The sequence below is a fragment of the Asparagus officinalis genome, chromosome 1 (genome assembly GCF_001876935.1).
Source record: "Asparagus officinalis chromosome 1, Aspof.V1, whole genome shotgun sequence".
Classification (NCBI taxonomy): Eukaryota; Viridiplantae; Streptophyta; class Magnoliopsida; order Asparagales; family Asparagaceae; genus Asparagus; species Asparagus officinalis.
Genome location: NC_033794.1, coordinates 3108603 through 3115063, shown reverse-complemented (window position 1 = coordinate 3115063; position 6461 = coordinate 3108603).

Sequence of the window (6461 nt, the reverse complement as noted above, 5' to 3'; positions counted from 1 at the left end):
GTTGTATGATGTCCTCTTGTTTTCGTCTTTTTGCATTTTTGTGTATTCCTTAGTTGGCCTTTGGCATTGGATGATCCTCTTTGACTCAAATGATGACTTTTATCGCTTTTTTTTCATCTCGAGTTGTGTGCGGGAACCTATAGATAAATTTTGGCGCCTACACATATGACAAAAAAGATTCAACGTTGGCAGGTTTATTCTGGCTACTGTTTTTTAATCCAAGATCGGTATTTATATAGCATTTGTGTTTGCTGCAAAGAATTATATAGTGCATTTAAGAAAGTAATAATTGAAACTAGTTTTTGTTAATTTTAAGAAAGTAATAATTGAAACTAGTTTTTGTTAATTAAAGTTCTATCTGATAAAAAAATGAACTTGTATAATTGAAGTTCCCACATTAGAAGTTTGAACCATATTTAAGAAAGTAATAATAACAAGCCTTCTGTAGACCTGCTGGTCTTCATAAACACTTGGTAGACCTATGTACCGTGGATATGTATAAGGATTTAAAGTTAGCTAAACTATCAAAATCACTTCAAATAATATCTTTTGTTGTGCCCCTACGAGCCATAAACTTTGGCGTCCAATTATTCACCAATGCCTCATGAACAGTGTGAAAACATGTGGTCTTGTGGGGGCCACACCCACATGATTACAATTACCCACGAGTGGGTCTGTTCGGGTTTCGTCCTGAACGAAATTGATGAGCGGGGCCAATGCTATATATACCCTAAGAGCATCTCTAACAGCTTCCCCATCTTCTTGAAATACTCAAATTTGGAGAATATAGAGCTTTTTTTTGGTCCAACAGATTCCCCATCTCATTCCCCAAAATAGGGAAGGAGAAGAAAAAATAGGGAGCCTTCCCCAAATCTGCAGCATTCTCCAAATTTTTGGGGAGAGCTTTATTATTGTAATAAATGCGATTTTTCAAAATGGGGAAGCTGTTGGAGTTGGAGCAAAAATAATTTGGAGAATATGACTTTTGTTTCTCCATTTTGGAGAAAATTTTGGGGAAGCTGTTGGAGATGCTCTAAAGTCGCTAGGGTTACGGTGGGGAAAATTGCAGAGGCAAAGCAGCAGTGAAAAACAGCGGAAAAATAAAAAAAACAGCGACTGTTTTTTGAGGGTTTTTTAGGAGGAGAAAAAGGAGTGTTAATTTCAGATCTAAAAGAGAGATCTTGAGGAGAGAAAAAGAGGGATTTACAAAAGAGAGGTTAATTTCTTTTGAGTAAAAAATTAGATCTTTTTTTTTCTTTGAGACGAGCTTGTGGATTGTACAAGTCGTCGGTGTTCTCCTCATAGTGGAATCTCCCCTCACCCCCTCCCGTGGACATAGACAAGTTTGCCGAACCACGTAAATCGTGTCTTTATTATTTTTCTGGGTGTTAGCTATTTCTTGTAGGTTCCCTCGACATTTCAGTCCTAGAACTAATGAGAGGAAGAGTGCATATTTCACTTTGTTAAAATATTTCACTATCTATTCTAGTTTCCTTTGAGAAACAAGAATATAGAGGTTGACTTATGTTTTCTGTGACAACAAAAGTCAGGGCTATCTCTTAGGTGATATCGCTTCCGTGACGGTGGGCGTGACTCTGCGCCCAACAATTGGTATCAGTGCTGTTATTCAGATTGGGAGTGGTGTAGCTTCTGGTTTGAGGTGGTGCTCGGCAATTTTCTGAGAGAAGCGGATTTATTAATACAAGCGGAGAATGACGTCAACAAGTAAAACAGTTAAAGTGGAAAAATACGAGATTAAAAAATTCAATGAGAAGAATGATTTTTTCTATTGGAGGTTGCAGATGAAGAACACATTGATTTCACAGAAATTACACAAAGCTTTGGCGAGAAAAGAGAAGAAGTACAAAGATATGTCTGATGAGGATTGGGAGGAGCTGGATCTGAAAGCATGGGTATCGATTATCCTTTGCCTTGAAAGGGATGTAGTTTTCTTGGTAGATGGAGAGGAAACGGCTACGGGCGTGTGGACGAAGTTAGAAAGCACCTTCATGACGAAGAGTCTAACAAACAATATCTATTTAAATCTAAATTGTATACTTGCAAAATGGAGGAGGGTTCATCAATCCGGGAATACATCAACAAGTTTGATAGGATCATATCAGACTTGAAGGACATAGATGTGACAGTTGAAGACGAGGATCAGGCGCTTCTACTACTTTTATCTCTGCCGAAGTCTTATGAGAACCTGGTACAAACACTGATGCTTGTGGGAGACAATTTGACGATGGATGAGACTAGAACGACGCTTCTAGTGGATGACCTTCTGAAGATTGCAACCAGTGACATGACTACTGATGGTAATAAAGAACAAGCGTAGGGATTGTTTGCTAGAGGAAGGAGCAATAAGCGAGGAAAAGGCAAGGAAGGAAAATCTAGATCTAAATCGAGACCTCTTGCGGGAAGAGCATGCTTCAAATGCGGTGAAGTTGGACATTTTAAGGTCGACTGTCCAAATAAGAGAGTAGGTGGGAAGAAGAACAACAATAAAACCAAGAGAAGAGAAGGCAAAGAAGAAGTGAGCTATGTTTCAGAGGAAGGGAGCGAGAAGGAATGCTATGTTGTTACGGGTGGCGAAGATATCTCCGGTAAGTGGATACTTGATTCGGGTTGCTCTTACCACATGTGCACAAATAGAAAGTGGTTTACTACCTATAGAAGTATTGATGGTGGAACCGTATTGATGGGGAATAACCATACTTGTAAAACGGTGGGGCTCGGTGATATAAAAATCAAGATGCATGATAGAGTAGTTAGAACCCTAACGGACGTACGACACGTTCCTGACTTGCGGAAGAATCTTATCTAAGTTGGTGCTTTGGACTCCGGTGGCTACAAGACTGTTACAGAGAATGGAGTGAAGAAGGTTGTTCGAGGTTCCCTAACAGTAATGAAGGGTGTTCGTCACGGTAATCTATATACTCTCTCGGGTACGACGGTGATAGGAGATGCAGCAGTTGGAACTGATGGAAGTGGTGGAGACCCATGTGAGCACACATGGTTATGGCATAGGCGGCTTGGGCATATGTCAGAGAAGGGACTAGTTCTGCTTGGTAAAGAGGGTTTGCTAAAGAATCTGAAGAAACCTTGCATGGATTTTTGTGAGGATTGTGTGTATGGAAAGGTGCACAAGGTCCAGTTCTTGAAAAGCAATCACAAGAGCAGAGGTATACTAGATTATGTGCACACGGATGTTTGGGGTCCGGCTCAGACAACTTTCAAGGATGGTTCTAGGTATTTTGTCTCATTCATAGATGATCATTCGATGTATGCTTGGATTTATTTTCTTAAGCATAAGAATGAGGTATTCGAGACATTTAAGAAGTGGAAAGCAATGGTTGAGAATAGGACAAGCAAGAAATTGAAAACACTGAGATCTGATAACGGTACAGAGTATACAGACGCTTTCAAGGAGTTCTGTGATCAGGAGGGCATTATTCGACTCTAGACAGTCAGGTCAACACCACAGTAGAACGGGATCGCGAAGAGACTAAACCGAACATTACGGGAGAAGGCAATGAGTATGCGATCTTATGCTAGATTGGGGAACGAATGGTGGGCAAAAGCGGTGGCTACAACATGTTACATTGTGAACCGTTCTCCACATTCGACATTGGATGGTGATACACCCTATAGGGTGTGGTCAGGGGAACATGCAAATTATAACAGACTCAGAATTTTTTGATGTACCGCCTACTATCACGTCAACGAGGGAAAGCTTGACGTGAGGGCCAAGAAGATAATTTTCTTGGGGTATGCAAAGGGTGTAAAAGGCTATCGCCTTTGGTGTAAATAAGATTCGAAGTTCGTGATCAGTAGGGATGTTACCTTTGATGAGAAATCCATGATTGCTAGGGCGCCCAATGATGATGATGTTGGGACTGTTGGGACTTCAAAGTCCCAGGTTATTGAGATAGAACCTAAAGACCAACCAGGTTCTAGTCATGTTCATGTGGGAAATCAGGTAGATGAAGAATACACAGGCACTACAACAACAGCAGCTCGAGTATAGCTTAGCTTTCACTAGGCCAAGGCGAGCATACAAGCAGGTACAGAAGCTGGGGGCTGATCAACGCCTAAAGCACTATAGGTAGGTTAATTTGGTGGAATACGCACTCTCGATGAAGGATGATGAGCCGGTCTCCTTCAAGAAAGCTATTCAGGATAAGGATAGTGAGAGTTGGTTGGCTGTGATGGAGGAGGAGATGGAATCTCTTCGAAAGAACCAAACATGGGAGGTGGTCCTATTGCCCGTAGAAAGAAAAACTATTGGTTGTAAGAAAAGCTATTGGTTGTAAGTGGGTGTATAAGAGAAAGGAAGATCCTTCAGAGCTCGGTGGTACAAGGTATAAGGCGAGGTTAGTGGTTAAAGGGTTTGCACAAAGAGAGGGTGTGGATTACAATAAGATCTTTTCTCCAGTGGTGAAACACACTTCTATTCGGGTGCTATTGAGTATCGTTGCTCATGGTGATCTTGAGCTGGAACAACTCGATGTTAAAACAGCCTTCTTACATGGAGACTTAGATAAAGAGATCTACATGCATCAACCTGAGGGCTACAAGGTTGAGGATAAGGAGCATCATGTATGTCGCTTGAGGAAGTCACTCTATGGACTGAAGCAATCTCCTCGGCAGTGGTACAAGCGATTTGACTCCTTCATGCTAAATCATGGGTTTTTCCGAAGCGATTACGATTGTTGTGTTTACATTTGAAAGCTTTGTGGAGGTGATTATATCTATCTCCTTTTGTATGTGGATGACATGCTTATTGCTTCGAAGAGCAGGGTGGCGATAGATAGGCTGAAATCTCAACTTGGTAAAGAGTTCGAGATGAAGGACATGGGCGCTACTAAAAAAATACTGGGTATGGAGACTAGAAGAGAGCGGACAAATCGGCGATTGTTCTAGAGTCAGAAGGGGTACATAGAGCGGGTGATCTCAAGGTTCGGGATGCAAAGTGCAAAGTCGGTAGCGACTCCATTGGCTTCACACTTTAGGCTTTTAGGTAAATAATCTCCCACTACAGCGAAAGATAAGGCACACATAAAGCGTGTTCCTTATGCTAGTGCAGTTGACAGTTTGATGTATGCCATGGTGTGTACACGTCCAGATATTTCACAGGCGGTTAGTGTGGTCAGTAGATTCATGACGAATCCGGGAAAGGCACACTAGGAAGCAGTGAAATGGGTCTTGAGGTACTTGAAAGGTACCATGGATACGGTTTTGTGTTTTTGTGGAGATACATGTCAGATTGATGGGTTTGTTGACTCTGATTATGCGGGCAATCTAGATAAACGGCGATCTACTACTGGTTATGTATTCAAGATACATTGAGCTCCAGTTAGTTGGCGATCGATGTTGCAGGCTACAGTGGCACTTTTTACTACAGAGGCCGAGTACATGGCCATGGCGGAGGGAGTGAAGGAAGCATTGTGGTTATTGTGTCTTCTAGACGATTTGGGGATCGAGCAGGAGAACGTGAACTTGTGGTACGATAGTCAGAGTGCGATTCACTTGGCGAAGAATCAAGTTCATCATGCTCGTACCAAGCATATCGATGTCAGGTATCATTTCGTGCGGGATGTTATAGGGGAAGGTGATATTTCTCTCATAAAGGTGCACACGAATGAGAATCCAACAGACATGTTGACCAAGGCGGTCACAGGTAGCAAGTTTAAGTATTGCTTGGACTTACTTCATATTAGCCCATGTTGATTTGCCCGAGAGGGCATGGCCCTTCGGGGCGGTGATGGGGTGAGGTGGAGACTATATGGAGAATAATTATAGAACTACGGTTAGCTTGATCCCGATGGAGGGTACTGTAGGCATATAAAATTGCTTATAGGTCCCTTAGCTCAGCTCGGCATGAACCGACAAACCAACGAGGCGACGAGATCGACGAATCGCACGCAAGCAACGGAATACATCCATTCGCGTGCGGGATCAAGCCAAGTGTTCGAAGAGTCAACGAGTCATCCAACCAAGGGCATACTCGGACGAATCACGATCGAATCAAGATCGGTTTCGGACTCGAACTCAGAAGTGGATTTACTGCCAAATCAGGAATCCGACTTACTGCCAAATCAGGAATCAAATCAGAGTCTGGATCAACCGAATCACGGACAGAACCAAAGGCGGAAAACACCAAAACCACCACCTAGAGGGGCTCGGCCGAAGCCGAGCCAACTTCAGGTGGCTCGGCCCAAGCCGAGCCACCTCAAGGTGGCTCGGCCAAGGCCGAGCCACCTCCAGAGGAATCCGACTTACTGCCAAATCAGGAATCAAATCAGAGTCTGGATCAACCGAATCACGGACAGAACCAAAGGCGGAAAACACCAAAACCACCACCTAGAGGGGCTCGGCCGAAGCCGAGCCAACTTCAGGTGGCTCGGCCCAAGCCGAGCCACCTCAAGGTGGCTCGGCCAAGGCCGAGCCACCTCCAG